Source organism: Varanus komodoensis, unplaced genomic scaffold (assembly GCF_004798865.1).
Source record: "Varanus komodoensis strain SLA01 unplaced genomic scaffold, ASM479886v1 scaffold2, whole genome shotgun sequence".
Taxonomy (NCBI): domain Eukaryota; kingdom Metazoa; phylum Chordata; class Lepidosauria; order Squamata; family Varanidae; genus Varanus; species Varanus komodoensis.
Genome location: NW_025335568.1, coordinates 1,544,781 through 1,563,003, shown reverse-complemented (window position 1 = coordinate 1,563,003; position 18,223 = coordinate 1,544,781).

The following is an 18,223-nucleotide window of genomic DNA, read 5'->3' as shown; positions in this document are numbered from 1 at the left end:
ATGGGGTGGGGTGGGGTAAAGTCTGCAGTGCCGTCCCGAAAGCATGCCTCAACCCTGGATAAAAGGGGAATCCTCACCCCTCCTAAAGTTTTTCGGAACCAGCCCTTGGAGGGAGAGTGCGCGGAAGAAGCGAACCCTGCCACTCCAGGCACCGCTTCATGCGCTCCTTCGGACTGACGGCCCGGCGCCCAGGAGGCCTGTCTCGCTTCCTCCCTGACCTCGTTGCCAGCAAGGTTAAGAACCTGCACATTTTGGCAGGCCATCAGCCAGAGCGGAGGGTCTTTCAGCCCCAGGACCGAGTTCCGCTTTGGAGACCCTCTCAAAGAGTGGGGAGGCAGCCAAAGGGGTCCGGATACCAAGAACAACCCCTTCTGGCTCAACGCTCTGGCCAGCAGGAGCTACGGCACAGGAGAGGCCTTTCAGGCTCTGAGGACACAGAGACAAAAGCACCCCAGGACTAGGTTACCTGCTGCACCTGGCTGCGGTTTGTAAAAAATGAGCTCGGTTCTTCCCTCAGTCACGTACGGCCATTCTTCCCGCATCGTCTTGTGCGCCACCCCAAGCCCCCCTCTCCCACTCAGGCGGAAAAGAGGAATATGCAGAGGCACCCTTTCGATAAACAAGCAGAACCCAGGGAATCCCGCCGGCTCCCAGCTGCCATCTGCCGGCCCGGCCACGGATTCCCAGGCGGTCTGGCGTTGTCCTCGGGCTGCAGGCGGCAGGACAGCCCCGCGCTGCAGGGTGCCACCGAAGGCGCTGCCCTTTCCCTCGGCTGGCCAGCCGGCCTCGGAGAGCCTGCAGGACGGTCAGGTGGGGCGGGGGCGGCCCGGGCGGCCCCCGCACAAGGCGCTGGAAGTGGCTGCATGGGGGCCGCGGAGTTTGCACGTGTGGTGTGCGAGGGAAAGCATTTGGCAGGAAGGATTTTTGAAACCCAAGCGCCGGCCGGGTGAAAGCATTCGAGAGAGGCCGGGACTGACAAGAGGCCGCCTTTGAACGCGTTGAGAGTTTGCGTACGTGGAAGAGGAGAACACGTGGAGGCCTGTGCTGCTTCGGGCCGAGGTGCCCTTGCCGCTACGTCCTGCCCAGCCGTCAGATCCGCATCTCCGCACCACCCCTCTCCGCACTGGCGGGTCGCTCTGCCGCTCAAAACGCCCCTCAGCACGGGAGACCCGCTGTCCGGAGGCGCTGGCTCCTTTTTCCGGCTTGTCTGCAGCGGTCCAGTCCAGGCAGAGATGGACTGGACCTTTAAAGGAGCAGATCTTTGCCCCAGGGGCTTGCAATATAAAGCAGATCCAAGAAGCCAGTTGAGGCCTTCCCAAAAACGCCTAAGGGAGCTAAAAGCAGCAAGACCCCGTCGAAAATGGCCAGTGGGTGCCGATGGCATGCGAGCTTGGGGGGAGGGGGGTGGTGCTGGGAGATGTGATCTTGCACTTCCTCCTTATGTGTCCACCTGGCCAGGGCGGAGGTGGCCAGGGAGGAGTTCCAAAGGCCTCCCAGAAGAGGCGAGCTTCCAGGCAGCACTCCACGAGGGGGTGGGCGGCTTGCTCTCTGGCAGGCAGCTCCAGGCCGAAGGGGCAGTGAGGGTAAGAGGGTGCCCTTGGGGGGAGGCTGGTGGAGCTGGAGGAGCGAAGGTCGCGGGCAGGCACGTGCCAGGTGAGGATGCGGAGGGCTTGGAAGGGAAGGGAAGGAACTTTGGCTAGATTCAGGAGCAGACAGGAAATTGCCAGCCCGATTTATAGGCTGTATGCGTATGTACTGATTTTATTATTGATTTTTTTGGAGGGAAAGAAGTTCAGAAATCATAGTAAGATACAAAGCAATCAGTATTTCATTCAAAAATATCCAAGGATAGCTGGCAAGGGTGACAATCAGGGAATAACCAGGCAAATGAAGGCTTTTGCAGCTGCTGGAGGAGTCTGCCTACCTTGAAGGAGTGGTCACTGCAGAGCTGGGGGATCCCAGCTGCAGCACCACAGCCGTCACCCCGGCAGGCCAGGGTGCGGGCAGCAAATCCACCCGCTCAGCTGTACAGGCGGGGAGCTTCAGGCTCTCATGGGCCAGCAGAGCACCCTTGAGCAAACCACCCAGAGTGTCAGCAGCGGGACAACACAGAAATAAATGTGGGGAACACATGCAATGTGATACTATGACGACGACGACGACAACAGGGGCTCCCATGCCCTTGACAGTAGGTGCCAGTCCAGATCGGGCTCCGTGCACCTGCGCTGGAGCAGAAGAGAGAAGGCGCAGCTGCCAGACTCGGATGTAAAGAGTGCTGCAGTCCGCGGACAGCCTCTGGATGCGCATCCACACAGCCCCTCCCAGCACCCGCGCCACCCTTCGCGCTCGACACTCGGCCTGGCGAAGAGCTCTGTCGGACCCGCAGGCTCTCCCGCTCGCGGAGGAACGTGACTCCACTCCCTGAGCGCGAGGGCGGGGGTGCGAAGACCGCATGCGCACACGCGGAGGCAGCGGCAGGGCAGCGCGGGCAGCCGCCTCGCACGCGCGCGCGCGTTCTCCCGGCCCTGCTTCGCCAGGCGGGCTCAAGGGAGACTCCGATTGGCCGCTTCCTCCCGCTCTGCGCAGGCGCCTTGAGGAAGAAGCCCGGGCGGCGCGGCACGAGCTCTGTCCGAGCGCGCAGAGGGCGAAGAGGCGCTGCTGCACGCCTGCGCGGCAAACCTCGCCCCCCGCCCGACGCGGGAGAGTGCGCATGCGCAGGGCGCCGCTGCCTGGGCGGTGGAAAAGGGGCTGCGCGGCGTGGGCCGAGGCTGGCGGCGCAGAAGGGTAGCGGGGGAGCCCGTGGAGGAAACGGGGCCGCGGCCGTTCCCCGGGTCTTCACCTGGGCGGGCCTTCTCATGCGCGTCGCTCCCGGGTTTCTAGTCCTCATTGAGGGTTGGCCGATCACGGATCGGAATGACGCTCGTGGAAGATCCCTGCACTTCGAAAGGGAGCATCTTAGAGAGGAGGACGCCAGCCCGGCCTTTGCCGGGGCGTACGCTTCCGCGTGGGGGGCTGTTTCCATCCCACCGTGCTCGACCTGCCCCCCACCCGTAGGGAGCCCTCGTGGAGTGCGCGGGGCACGCAGGCATCCTCCCCGGGCTCTTCGTGGCCGCGGCCCGCAGAGCCCCTCGGACCCCAGGCACGTTTTGCTCGCCTTCCGTGAGATGCCAGCGGTACGTGGGCAGCCGTCTGCTCCGCAGCTGCACGCAGGCTTGGCCAGCTGTGCTTCGCTTGTCGGGGCAGGCAAGGCTGCTAGAAAGGTTTAAGCAACCGGGTTCATACTTCAGCTGGAGAAGCCGAGATGCGGGCTCTGCTGGCCCTGGCAAAATCCTTCTGGTTGCCCTTTTACAGACCCCATTTTATGTTGGCCAAGTTCACTTTGCTCTTCCTCGCCAACCCACTAATTTTTGATTTAACCTAGACAGGCTGTGCCATGTTCAGTTTTCACCCCCAATTCAAGGCACAAGAAACTGTATTTGGAACTCATTTGTCTGAATTCCGCTTCCTTTTCATAACAGGGCTGAACAAAACCAATGGCACTCATTCACTTGGTCTTTCATTAGTCATTAAAGCAATGCAAACCTGTAATATAAATGATGAACTTCATGGTCCATCCGTCTTGTTGGAACTGGAACCAGCAAGCCCCGACTCATGTGCCGCTGCGCCTCTTCAGGTCTGCCAGGGAAATCATTTTTTCAGAAAGCTTGATCAGCTAATTCGGTGTCACTTCCCATGGTTCTGCCTGCCTGCTGTCAAGCCGGCTCCAGTTTACAGCGCTCCTGCGACGGTGTGACCTTGGCAGCCCTGTTCCACCCTTGTTGGGGCTTCCTGTACGGAGCCGGCGCATCTCAGATCGGCTCTTTCCCTTGTGCTGCCGTCTTCAGCTTTCCTTGGCGCGATCAGCTTCTCCAGGGATCCCTGCCTTCTCAGGAGGCGCCCCAAGAACAACAGCCTCAGTTGCCTCGTTTTGGCTTCCAGGGCAAGCGCGGGCTTGATTTGACCCATGGCGTGCTTCCTGTCTTTCTGTTGGTCCAGAGTACCTGCAAAGCTTTCCTGCAGCACCATGATTTTCTTCCCATCGGCCTCCTTCGCTGTTCATCTTTCACATCCATACCTGACGATTGGGATTTATTTATTTATTTATTTATTTAGAAAACTTCTATGCTGCCCCATTCGCCAAAGCCTTGGGGCGGCTCACAAACATAAATAAACTTCCTTAAAATAATATAAATTAACAGTATAAATTAAGTCATCCTGGCCAAAGAATAAAATGAATAAATACTATTAACAATTAAAATGACATTTGCATAAAAAGGAATATAGTTTGGATTGTATCGTTGCTATCCTTCTAGGTCTTAGTCTCTGAATTTTCTGGCTGCAGTCTCCCACAGAATTGATGACTTGGCCAAAATTCTTCACCATTTCAAGTTCTCCTTTATTCACTGGAGTTGTGCTTAAAGATTGCATTTGTTTAGTGGCTCAGTCATGTCCGACCCGTCAGGACCCAATGCACAACACTCCTCCAGGCCTTCCTGTCCTCCACCATCCCTCAGAGTCCAGCCAAGCCCACACCCACCGCCCCAGTGACTCCAGCCTCCTCATCCTCTGCCGTCCCCTTCTCCTTTTGCCTTCAATCATTCCCAGCATCGGGGTCTTTTCCACTGAGTCCTTCCTTCTTGTTAGGTGGCCAAAGTATTTGAGTTTCATCTTCAGGATCCGGCCTTCTAAAGAGCAGTCGGGGTTGATCTCCTCTAGGACTGACCGATTGGATCGCCTTGCGGTCAAGGGACTCGCAGGAGTCTCTGCCAGCACCACAATTCAGAGGCCTCAATCCTTCGGCGCTCAGCCTTCCTTATGGTCCAGCTTTCACAGCCATGCATTGCAACTGGGAAAACCACAGCCTTGACTGTACGCACTTTTGTTGGCAGGGTGATGTCTCTGCTTTTTAGTATGCTGCCTAGAGTTGCCATCGCTTTACTGCCAAGAAATTCAGAGACTCAGACCTGAAAGGATAGCAAAGAAGCAAATCAAAAAGATCGTGTGTATGGATGTTTTACTGGAGACCAAGGTCAAAAGATTTTGCATATATAAGTACAACTCTATAATGTCTTGGTAGTACAAGACAATTTAAATTATATGGGAAGGAGGACAGGGCTGAATTCTCTGCTCACTCTCCTGGATGCAAAAAGAAGAAATGAGAGAGTCTATCATGCCTGTCCAGGAGGAGAAAGAACCAAACAAGCATGAACATGGTAGTCTCAGGTGCTGGAGGCAGGCCGGGAAGCACCCAGGAACCTTCTGGCTTGGGGGGAGATCCTGAGGGTCAAACACGCACGGTCGTTCTCGGCCCGCTGATCAGGCCCCCTGGTCTCCCCCTTCTCGGCAGCCACTCCGAGGGGCACTCCTGCTCCCTCCCAGCCCCTCTCCAGGCCGCGTGGCTGAGCAGGGCCCGCAGAAGGGCCTGGAGAGAGCGAGGCAAAGCAGGCGCCACCCGGGACTTGGTTTCAGCCCCCTTCCTTGGACCCACGTGACGTGGCCCGTGCCTCCATCTCACCCCCCCCCCGCCAAGAATCCAGTCAAATCCTTACAGGTACACTTGTGTTTCCCTACAAAATGTTCGTGTCTCGGAGGGCTCCAGGCAGCCCGCGCCAGCTGTGCAGAAGTGAGTGATGGAAGCGCGCGCGCGCGCGCTCTCTCTCTCTCTCTGTCCGTCTGTCCGTCCGTCCCACGGCCTTTTTCTCTAGAACTTGGAGGAGTGATGGAAGCGGTTTCTCTTTGTGTGTGTGTCCGTCCGTCCGTCCGTCCATCTGTCCGTCCCACGGCCTTTTTCCCTAGAACTTGGAGGAGTGATGGAAGCGGTTTCTGTGTGTGTGTGTGTGTGTGTGTGTGTGTCCGTCCATCTGTCCGTCCCACGGCCTTTTTCCCTAGAACTTGGAGGAGTGATGGAAGCGGTTTCTCTGTGTGTGTGTGTGTCCATCTGTCCCACGGCCTTTTCCCCTAGAACTTGCCTAGAAGAGGTGCGCTGCTGGAGACGAGGCGATAGGATTTCGCATCTCGGCCTTCCCCCTTGCCTCCTGCTGCCCTCCAGAAGGTCGTCTGGGGTCACAGCAGAGGCTCCTGGAGTCAGCAAGGGAAACGCACAGGATTCTGTGGCCCTTCCGTCTTGGACCATGGGGGTGCCCCCACCTGGAATCCACGCACAGGACTTTGGAGGATAAAGCTCATTTGTGAAGCGGGAGGAGACCAAGGGTCCCACTGCTGCGTGTTAACAATACTGGCTGTCGCCTATTGGCCTGAGCCCTGGAAAGGGGACTAGCAGAGGATTTCCGCCCGTCCCTCCAGGCTGTGCCTGGCACAGACCAGCAGGCCGAGCGCTTGACCTTGCCTCTGAGCTCCGTCGATCCGGCCGCTAAGAGAACGGACCTGGCACGGTGGGCCTGCAGCCCGGCGTGCCGGCCGGCCGGGACTGAGTGACGGGCAGCTGCGCATTCCAGGGAGAGCTAACGAGACCCTCTCGCACATGGGCGCTGCGGGGGACGGCGCGTCCCACCGCGACAGGTGGCTGAGCTTTGGTCTTTCCTTGCCTGCTCTCCTCCTGGCATGAAAAGGTGGGGGCTTCTCTCCTGAGGATGCAGAGGAGAAGGCTGGGAGGTGATGAGACGCAGCCAAGGGCGGCGGGGGCTCGGCGCTTTTGGATGGGTTGAGAAACCGCCCGCATTCCCGGTGCCTTGGTGCAGGCCCTCCCGCTTTTCCACATCGCCCAGCGCTCTGGCAGGAGGGCTCTGCCCGGGCACAGGCTCGGGCTGTTTGGGGCTTCCCTCCCATGTTGATGGAGGAGCAGAGCCTCTGCTGATGGGAAGAGGGTCTGCGTGGCTGCGATCACCTTGAGCTGCTGGCTCCGGCTGGGCCTGCACCTGTTCATGCTCCCAAGAAGTCCGGGGAGACATCGAGACCAGATTCCTGCTGGCTGCTTTGACGGGGAGATGCAGGACAGCAAGGAAACAGCCGGCACCGACAGGGCTCAGGGCGTGCAACTTCCTCCGGATTCCCTGAGACGGTGAGTCAGCACTGGGGCAAGGCGGTCTTGCCCGGAGGACGGGGCTCGAGGGGCTGAGATTTGGGGGGTGGCCTCCCGCTTCTCAGCTGGCAGCCTGTCTCATCCACTGCGAGGCTGGGAAAGGATTGCGAGGGCTGGCCTGTCCGAGCTCGTGCCGCCAGACCAAACGCCGGGACGTCCCCCCGACCTTTCTTACCATCTCGGCATGCAGATTCGATGCATGCAAAGGGGCTGGTTTGTGCTGCAGCCGCATGCGGAAAGGTTTGGAAGCAGGAAAGGGGGGTGGAAAGCGAGCCGTGCCCGCGTGCTGGGCCGCATCCTGAAAACAGCCGCTCCGGGGGCCTGCGCAGGAACGAGACCTGATGCAGAGGAGGGTGAAAAGCACGGCCAGGCATCTAAAGCGGTGCTGAGGAGCTCTGGGCCACAGACTAGATGTGGGCTCTGCCCCCCCCCCCGCCCCAGCCTGCCTGCCTCCTCCCGACAGAATTAGCCTTGGAACACACTTGGCGTTGGAGCCAGAAGGGCTCCCCAAGCCAAGCTGCGGCGTGAGGGGAAAGGCTGTTCGCCCTGCCAGTGGATGCCCGGGTGAGTGCGTGGGGTATATCAGAACACGGAGTGTGAGGATGTGTACCTACGGGGGTGGGGTATCTGCAGGGTGGCTGTACCATTTTTGTGGTGAGTCTCCACGTTCCGGTATTTGTCCTTCGGAAGGTGAGCCACGGGGGCCTGGCCCCAGGCCAAGGAGTAGTTTGGCGCAGGGGATGGTAAAGGACCTGATTCACACACAGCGACAACCGACAACCGTGGGAGCAGGCTCAGTACAGCGGTTGTGGGACGCCACCGAATCGTGGCTTGCCACAGGGTGCGAACCCTCCGCTGTGGGTGAGCTCTGGGCTGAGACCCACCACCCGTCCAGTGCTCACCGTTCAGCAGGTTCTCTCTGGGGCTGCTCGGGCGCAGGGGATCGTTTACTTCCAGTGCAGCGGGAACCAATGCGCTGCGTTGTTATGTGTGGACCCTGCGGCTGCACAAGGGCCGGCTCCCCCGCTCGTCCTGGATCAAGAGGCCGTTCCTCCGCGTGCCTCTGCCTTCGCACCCAGCTGCCCTCTCTGTTGAGGGGAAGGACCCTTTGCTTGGCGGGGGGGGGGGGAGCATGTGCCTTGGAAAAGAGAGGTCTCAGCCAGCACTGGGAGGGTCCTTTCCCCTGGCCACTCGCTGAACACACAGCAGCAACACCCAAGCCTGTCACAGCCCCCGGTTCTAGGAAAACGAGTGAAGAAACTGGAAATACACAAGATGGAACGCGGGGAAGGAAAGTGGTACGGGATTTCTAAACGAAGGCTCTCGCTTTATCACGTTTTAGGCCCCCCAATACGCAAAGCTCTGGGCAATTTGCAACAATTTAAAACGTAAGATTCAATGTAAACTTCTATGTAAGTAAGGCTACAGTATAAAACATGAGAACAAGAGTAGGATCTAGCTGCAGGACAAAGATGTAAAATGCAATGGAGAAGTTAAAAGAGACGGAAACAAATTCCTGGGAGAATTCCTGAGAAAATAAGGTCTCCAGCCAGTGCCGGAAAGAGGACGCTGCCGTGCCTCCGGCATGCTCTGTCTGAAAGCCAGCTTCCTAAAACTCTGCTGAGCAAGCCCGTTTTCACAAGACAGTTCTTCAGCAAAGCAGAGCGCTATCCTGTCTGTACCTGTTGAATGCCTGCCTGCCAATGTCCACCGTGCAGTGCCACGAATGCACAAGTGCCTGTCAGTTCCTCCCCTCCCCCACCCCTCAAGGCTTCCGTTGACTCCAAACGCCATTTTTCTCGGCTTGGGGTTTGCTTCGAGTTTGGAAGCTCACAATTAGAAAAGGGCTGCGAAGAGGGGCCGCTTAGCGGGAAGGAACCATTGGGGTGCTGGGTGTCCTTTCTGCAGCTGCAGGGATGCGGGAAAGCGGGCGCACTCGCCACGAGAAAGGTGAACGTTGGCACCCGTTTTCTGACCTTCTCAAGGGTCCATTTGTACACTGGCAAAGGACAGAAAAACGCACTGCGGCCCACCCGGACCCCCATGAATGCTCCTCCTCCCGCAGCTGGGCTGGCGGCTGAGCATCCACCGCCAGCGTTCGGGGTGGAGGGAAGAGCTGAACCGGGTGGCGCAGGGCAAGTGCGAACTGGCGAGGGTCACTGCAGGACATCCGGTGAGAAGAGACGCTTGTCAGGCGGAAATTCCTTGGCTCCGCCGCCCCACATGTGACCTTTCCCGGGAGCAATTACTTCATCTACTCTTCACTGCTTCTGGAGCAGGGACATATTTTTGTCTTCCCCCGTCCTCCACAAGTGCCCAGATCGACGGAGCACATTTGCCGTGCGCATTCCCTTGCGATCCGCCTCCTTCACTTGGGCACCTCTCTTGCACGAATGCTGTGGCTGAAACACCCGTTTCTGGATGTGGCTGGCAAGTTCGAATGGAAAGGCTCATAATAGTGAGGGATCTAGCAATGCTAGATAGGGAAGGGAGGCTGGCGGCCACACAACACGGCTTCCACAAAAACGGGTCCTGCCAGACAAACCTTGTGGGATTCTATGACACGGTTTCGAGATGGCTAGATGGAGGGGATGCAGTGGATGATGGTTTATCTGGATTTCAGCAAGGCCTTTGACAAAGTGCCCCATAATATCCGGGTTGAGAAATTGAGGGGTTTTGGGATAGACCGATGCACTGCCTCTTGCCTGAGGGACCGAAAGCAGAGGGCTACTATTAGTGGGGAATCACTGGGATGGCGGATGGTGACAAGCCCTGGGACTGATCCTGCTCAATCTTTTCATCAATGACATGGAAGAAGGGGTGAACAGTCTGCTGATCAAATTTGCAGACGACACTAAAACTGGAGCAGTGGCCACAACTGAGGAGCAGGTACTCCAGATCCAAAAGGATCTGGACAGACTATGGAAGTGGGCAGGAGACAACAGGATGGCGTTCAGTGTGGATAAGCGCAAGGTCTTGCACTTGGGGCATAGGAATGGGTGTCATAAGTACAGGTTAGGGGGCCAGTGGCTGGAGAGCAGCACTTGTGAAAGGGACCTCAGGATGCTGGTCGCCTGCAGGCTGAACATGAGCCAGCCGTGTGATGCGGTGGCCAAGAGGGCGAACACCACCCTTGGCTGCATAGCCGGAAGCGTGGCTTCTAGATTGAGAGAGGTATTACTACCACTCTACACAACTCTGGTGCACCCACAACTGGAGCACTGTGCTCAATTCTGGGCCCCTCATTACAAGAGGGATAGAGCCAGGTTAGAATCGGTGCAGTGAAGGGCCACATGGATGGTGGCTGGTTTGCAGGGAAAGCCGTATGGGAAGCAAAGCTCAATGGAGCCAAGCTCAGGGAACCAAGATTCAATTTAGATGCCAGGAAGCACTTCCTGACAGTCAGGACCCCGAGGGTGTGGAATGGGCTTCCCCGGGAGGTCGTTGAGGCCCCATTGGTGTGGGTGTTCAAGGACAGGCTGGACGTGCACATGGTGGGCATGTTGTGAGCAGAGCCAGCTGGAGCCGGGGGTCAGACTAGATGGCCCAGGAGGCCCCTTCTGACTCGCTCTGTTTCCAAGTTGTGCCATTTCTGTAAATGAGCAGTTGAAGATCTCGGAAGCCAGGCTTGGCGTCGTAAGAGCGGGTTGCCCTCCCAGAAGGACCTCGGGCATCGCATCCCTGCCTGCCCCGGTGGCCTTTGGCAGAAGCGGTGGGGGGGGGCAAGGGGTCTGGCAGCAGACGAAGGAGTCACCCCCCCCCCCGGACTACAAAACGGCCTGCCTCCTCGCCTGGAAAGTGGCGCCAGCAGCCCCTCGCCACTATCCGGGGCAGCAGAGCGTGAGGTGACCTTCACACCGGAGCTGCCCGCCCGTCCGCCCCCGTGTTGTCCTGCCTCTGCCGGCCTCCTGCTGCCGCATTTCTGGCCCAGGGGCTGGATAAAAAGACGACTAAAAATAGCCAGGCGTAAAGGGTGCAGAACTACTGCTTGCTCATTAGGAGGAGACCTTGTCATCCTGCGAGGGGTTGCATGTTCCGCACCTGAAGGCCCCTGAAGGGGAGCCGATCTGGAGGGAGGCCGGGGTGGGGCACCGGTCTGCATTTCCCCCAAATGGGGCACGACCAGGGAGGGGAGTGTCCCTCGCACGGCTGCTGAGACACCAGAGCGGGAGGCAGGGTGCGATGCTGCGCCCTTGGCTCCCCTCCTCTGCCTGAACGCAACTCAGCACCGCCTCCCGCAGCCTGCAGATAGTTCAGCCTCTGCAGGAGCCCCTTTTGCCAGGCATCACGTCCTGCGGGGAGGGCCCTGCCCCCCTCTCCGTGTGGGGCGCACGAGCCACCCCGCTCACCTCACCGGAGGATGCGGCCTGCAGGCTGCGCCACGGGCCTCGCGAGGCTGACGTCTGCGGCGGGCAGACCTGGGCGGGTCGGCAACCCCGCTGCTCACAAGAGGCCCTGGCACTCGGGGGAGCCAGGTGAGCAGCCACGGCCCTGCGTGGCCGGGCGGGACCTGGCGGGCTCCTCTGCGGGCTCCTCGTGTGTGGCGGGGCCCCAGCCCAGCTCCCTGCACTCAGGCCCTCCGGCCCTGCTCCCGCTCACCGGCCTTTAGTTACACGAGGTGCAATGGGCGGGCGGGCGGGCAGGGCCTTGGGCTGCCGGAGGACCCTCTCGGGGCCCAGGGAAGGTGCTCCAGGCCGGCCGTGCACGGCACAGGCCCCTGCGAGCGAGCGCCAGTCAGTTTCCCGGGTTAGCGCGTGAGCAGAGAGCTGTCCCAAAACTCTCCATTGCAACTCGCCGCCCTCGAGCCGAGCGGGCGACCCAGTGCCGCTCTCAGCGCCGGCCTCCGCCAGGACCACCCCCTCCGCCGCGCGCCTCCCTGGGCACGGTGTGACCCGCATCTGCCCTTTCGCCAGCAGCCGCCTCTTGTGTCGCGTCTTCCCACCCGCGCCACCTTGCGAGGAGCCTGCATTTCCGCGGCTCAGACAGCCCAGCTGGGCTGCCCAAGCGGGGGTGTCGCTGGGTGTCTTCCCCTGGCCTCTGCTGCGCTCGCCACGTCTCGGCACCTCCGGCTCCGATTCAGCTCCGTGCCCTCCCAGGAGGCATCTGGGCCCATCGCTCCGTCCTGGCGGACCAGCCACCCGCAGGGCTATTCCAGGCTACTCAGCAGCAATCCCATCCCATCTGGTCCCAGGCAGCCCCAGTGGATCCTCCCCCTTCTTACTATTTATATTGCTGGGCCCAACTCGTTCTATCGCCTGCCTTTCGGGACACAGCTTCTGTCTGGGAAGCTCTCAGATGACACTAATAATCATTAATAAAAGCACAACAAACCCTCTTTCTGGAGGAGGGGGAGGAGCTGCCTTCTCTTTTCAGCAGAACACGAGACAGCTGTTGCCCGCAAGGGCTTTCAGGGGGAGGTGTCTCACTCATGAGGAGCAGGGATGGAGTTTTGTGCTAGTTGTGATGCACAAGCAGCAAATCAGACACAGTGCGAAGATCTGTGTGCAAAATCGGGCCTGGATGCAAAACCCTCTGCCCTTATCCAAGGCCGACGGGGGAAACCCGGTTAGTGAAAGTGATCCAGTGCAAGGAAGCGCAGGCAGGCCTGGTGCCGCGCCGGGTGAAGCGGTGCCAGATGGCGAGCGCCGGAAGAGGCCAGTGTGGAAAGAGGGGCTTCGAACCAGGCGCGTAAACAGAGGAGTGGCCTTGGCTTTGATTAAATGCTGCATTTGTTCCGCTGCTATTTAAGTTTCCCCTGGCTGCATCTGTCCGTTCTGTGCCCCTTGGAGCGGTGGCGGCGAGAGCGCCCTGCAGCATCTGTTCCCGACCGCCGCATCCCGCCACCCAGAGACGTGAAAGAAACGTTCGTTGTGCCACGTGGCAGAAAACCGGGCTGCCAAATGCCTTCTGCTGTCGGTCGCGTCTGCAGCGCACGGATCCTTTGCCGAGAAGGTGCTCTTGCGTGCCACCAAGCTGCCCTCGGCACCCGGCGACCCTGTGGACGGAAGCCCTCCGAACGCCCGTCCCGGACAGCCCTGCTCGGCTCCTGCCAACCTGAGCGCTGGGAGCTTCCTCCTGCGGCTTCCTTGAAGGAGCCAGTCCACTCCCAGAGGGTTTCCTCTCCTCCCGCCTGCAAATTTCCCCCACATTATTGGCTTCTTGGGATCCTGTCTGAAGCTCGGCAGCCTCAGCTTCGCCGTTTTTGTTCCGCGGGCACATCCTGGCTCGGGCCCCCTCGCCGCCCTCCTTTCGGTCCAGGCATCTGCAAAGCTCTCCCCCAGCACCACGTCTTGCGTGCCCCCGTTTCCCTCCCGTCGGCCTTCTTCACTGTCCAGCTTTCACCCCATACACGGTGACTGGGAATCCACAAGTACGCTGGCCTCGGCCTCGGCCTCCTGCGAAACAGCCCTTCCTGGGCTTTCCTGATAGGCTGGACGTGCACACGGTGGGCATGTCATGAGCAGAGCCGGCTGGTGCCGGAGGTCAGACTAGATGGCCCAGGAGCCCCTTTTGACTCGCGCTGTTTCTGTGTTTTCCGGTTCCTTCACTGTCGCCCTTTCCAGCTGCAGCCTCCCCTTCAATTGTGGATCAGTCTATATAACGACACAGTATTTGTTTAAAACTAGGAGGATGCCGTATTTATGAAGATGCCTGGGCACCACACGTCCTTCCACAAACCCCAGGCTGGCACCGAAGCAGCAATCAAACCAGAAAGCCACCCACGGGAAGCAGAGTCCACGCGGGTGTCAAAGCTCCCCCGGGGCTGGGCCTGCTGGACTGAGCCGGGGCAGGAGACCCGGGCACACAGGGCAGGGGGCAGGAGGCCCCAGTCTGTCCACCCCGCAGGGCAGGCGGGCCTGGTGGAAGGAACCCCCTGAGTAACGTGGTGCCACGTTCTTGATGGACCTGGCAGGCCGCGCCCCGGCTTGGACGTGGCCCTGCGGCTCGCAGGCAGGCGTGGCGCGGCGCGTCTCCGAGCAAAGGGTGCCGTGCTGGCTGCGGGCTGCCCGCTCACCCACCGGGGTTCTGCCACTGCCAGGCCCGCCCCGGGCGAAGCTCGTGCCCAGTCATCCTCTCCTGAGGATGCCAGTCGGCGGACGCAGTGCTCACGCTGCTCCGGCCTGGGCAGAGCCATCGCGGGCAGCAGCAAGCTGAGCGCGCGTCACAGGACCCCTGCTGGATCTGCCCAAGGCCATCGGCGCAGCGCTCCACACACGGTGGCAAGCCGGCTGCCCACGGCGCCCCTCCAGCAGGACGGGAGCGAGGCCTCGGCCTGCCCACGCCCCTCAGCCACAGGGGTGTGCAGGCAGGGAGGGAGCCCACAAATGGCCACTGCCTCCACCCCCCTTTTGGAGCCCCCCAAATGGGTGGCCTTCACCAGTTCCCAGCGCGGTGAATTCCACAGATTAACACCACGCTCTGTGAAGAAGTCCCCCCTCGCCTCTGTCCGAGCCCACCCAGTTCAGCTTCATGGGATCAAGAACGGACGCAGGGGCCCGCCATGGCTACCTCCCAAGCTGCAGGCCTGGCGAGCACACGAGGGCCAGCGGCAGAGGCGCCAGCCCCCCTCGTGGGCAGCTCTGTCCACAGCCAGCCAAGCACTCTCTGCCTCAGACCCCCAAGAGGGCTGCGCGGCCGGGCCGGCTGAGCACCGGCTCCCCGGGGGCCATCCCGCCCGCACTGGGGCAGCCCCTACGGCTGCCACGCCGGGCTCCCCAGAGCCTGGGCTGCAGAGGACTCGAGAACAGCCACGCGATGCTTGCTGCCGGGGAAGTTGCCACGAGCACGTGGCGCTCCTGGCCGATGCTCACGGTTGGGTCCGCTTCAGGGCCACGGCCTGGCCACGCAGTCCGATGAAGCTGCGCCACGGACCCCGGGAAGGCAGCCCGCTGTGGCCAGCCACCCTCGGCTCCCACCGGACCCGAGGACCTACAAGCAGAGCAGCCAGCCGGACCTGAGCAAGGAGTCCGTCCAGCCCAGCACCCTGTCCCCGGGGAGCCGGCAGGGCCGAGAGCTCTGGCTGCCCCCGTCCTGCAGATGCTCCCGTGCAAGCCTCCCCGGCAGGCGCTCCTGGCGCACCTCCGGGCCCGTTCCCTGGCCTGGCATTTCTGGCGAGGCATTCTTGCGCAGGCTGCTGGCGGCCCTGGGAGGCTACAGGAGCAGTGGCCAAGGGGGTTAGCAGTTCCTGAGGAGGGGCTGGAAGTGGGAAGGGGATTGCGGGGGCCTGAGCGGCACCCGGGAAAGGTCCGCTGGATGGAGGGCTGTGCAAGCCCCTCCGGGGCTGCTGGTGCTGCCTGTCTGATACCGAGGTGGTTTCCTGGGAGCTCACTGGGGCGCCCCCCGGTTCAGAGCATCCCTTTCCATCCGGGGGCATGGACTGTGGAATAGGCCCCACCCACATCCTGCGTTGCTTCAGGGATCGTGGCTCTGACCCCTGTTAAAAGCATGTGTGAGCTTCCGGCAAGCTACCCTCCCCCATGCTGCACCGTCCAGACCACCCATGCGGGCGAAACTGGGCCGCCGCAGGTGCCGCCGGGGCTGGTCCCAGGGCAACCCAGTCAGAGCCACGTGAGACGAGCGCGCGCCGGCCACGGGGCCTGGCGGGACGTCCTCCTGGCGCATGGAAGACGGGGTGGGGGACAAGCGAGGGTGGGTGCCTGGCACCCTTTAGGCGCCGCAGCAGTGGCCAAACATGGCGCGGCTTGGCGGCGGCTCCTCTCCCCTCGGCATTTCGCAGCTGGAGCGAGGCGGCGGAGACGGCTGCGCAGGTTTGGCCCCGGGTCAGCTGTGTCTCGGGGGCATTTTGCTGACCTGCCTGTTATACTTCAACATGCCTTTGTCTGCACCCAGAGCCATCAAAGCAAGAGTTTGGGCCACAAGTGGAAATGGGGAGCCAGAAGGACGCGCCTCTCGTGGGCCGGGCACGTCCCCTCGGACCATCCCAGCCCCGCATGCCACTGCGCTTGAGGATGCCAGAGGGTAACCAGGGCTCCGCCGACTCCTCCACGCCATCGGGGCCTGCCCACCCGCCGCTGACGCATCGCTCCGCTTCACTGCCAGGCACCGTATGCGGGAGCCGGCCCGTGGAGACGGCCCTGGCATTTCGCCCAATGCCCACCCATCCAGGTGGTGCTTCTGGTGTTCTACTGCATTCACATCCCGCCATCCTCCTTGTGGGGAGCCCGAGGCAGCTCACGCATCCGTCCATCCTCACAGCCCTGCAAGGTTGGCTGGACTGAGTCTGCGATTGGCCCAAAGTCTTCCAAGGGTCCTCATGGCTGAGTGGGGGCTAGAACCTGGGTACTGATCCGTTGTGAGCTCAAGGGAGCTCAGAATAATGGACTCAAGTTATAAGAAGCCAGATTTAGAGGAGACACCAGGAAGGGTTTCCTGCCTGTCAAAGCAGCACGACGGCTGGGGAAGTTGCAGGAGTCTCCTTTGCTGGAGACAGTCAAAAGGCGTATGCACAGCCACCCGAGTGGGATGGTGTGAACTGGTGTCCTGCAACAGCAGGGCTTGGGCCTGAGGGCCTTCTGGGCCCCGTCCAACTCTACCGTTCTATGATTCTAGGAGGCAGACCATTTTGCCATCTGTGGAGCAGCATTTTAAATGAAACATAGACACAGAGCGAGTCAGAAGGGGCCTCCCGGGCCATCTAGTCTGACCCCCGGCTCCAGCCAGCTCTGTTCATGACATGCCCACCATGTGCACGTCCAGCCTATCCTTGAACAGGGCAGGTTGTGGAGAGACCCTGACCTGACCTGACCTGCTGTTTTCACCTGAGGCTGGGTCCAGAGAATGAGAAGGATGCAGCGTACTTAGCTATGGTAAAGGTAAAGGTTGCCCCTTGACGTGTGAAGTCCAGTCATGGCTGACTCTCGGGGGCGGTGCTCCTCTCCGTTTCCTGGCCGAGGGAGCCTGCGCTTGTCCGCAGACAGTCTCCGGGGTCGTGTGGCCGGCATGACTACACACCGAGGTGCAGGAACGCTGTTACCTGCCCACCGAAGTGGTACCTGTTTCTCTTCTTGCATTTGCATGCTTTCGAACTGCAAGGCTGGCAGGAGCTGGGACGGAGCAATGGGAACTCACCCCGTTGCGCAGATTTGAACCAGTGGCCTTTCGATCTACCAGCCCAGCAGCACAGCGGCTTAAACCGCTGCGCCACCTGCAGTCGCCACCTAGCTCTGGTAATGAGCGCTAATCGCGGCTGCCGCAAGGGGGCGCTCGAAGCCAGGGCCGTGGCCCCCTTTGCGGGAAGGGCTGAACGCGCGCTAATTACTGCTCGCGCAGCCCGAGACGCTGCGGAAGGCGCCGGGGGCTGCCCTGGTGGGACGGCCGCTCGGGCGACACGGGGGCCGGGGCGGCTCTCCGTCTCATCTTCTTAAATACGACTAAGCCCTAGACGCTTAGTGCGTGGATATATCGTCTCACAGTATCGGGATCTCAATTTTCTATGTGCGCAGGATGTACCTCGTGTGCTTTTGCGAAGGATTCGCAGCAAAAATCAGAGAAGACGCTTCCAATAGTTCGGGCCTTGGCCGCTTTATCCGCGACCCCGCCAGGAGGGCGGGGGTCACCTCAGGGGCTTTCCGCATGCAAGGGCCCCCGGGCGCACGCGGATTCCTGCTCCCCAAGAGGCAGGCTGCTGGAGACGTGGGAGCGGGGCTTCGCTGGGGCCCGCAACCCCTCAGGGCTGCCCAGCCTTGGAGGTCAGCAGAAGAGCCCCCGCGCCTTGCCCACCCGGGGCAGGGGAGCCCAGCGGGAAAGGCCTTTTCCGCGGTGGCCCCGGCAGGCGCCGCGAGGTGCAGGAGGCGCCCTCCTCGTCTCCTCCGGCCTCGTGCTGCGCCCTGGGCCAGAGGCCCGCGCTCGCTCCCCCTACGGGCTCCGCGCTGGAGGCGGACGGCGAGCAAGGGCCGCGCTCGCGAAGAGGGTCGGGGGGGGTGGTCTTGCAGCGGCGGCAGCCCTCTGCGCATGCGCATCCTTCCCCGCGCGAGAGAGCAACAGGTCCCGCGGCGCGCGCTCCCGCTCGCCTTTCGTCTCGCTCGTTTCCCGGCGCCGGCTACGCCCCGCCCCCGCACTGCGAGAGTGCGCATGCGCACATCGCCAGTCTCCCTCCGCGAAGGACGCCGCGGGCGCTTGGCTCCC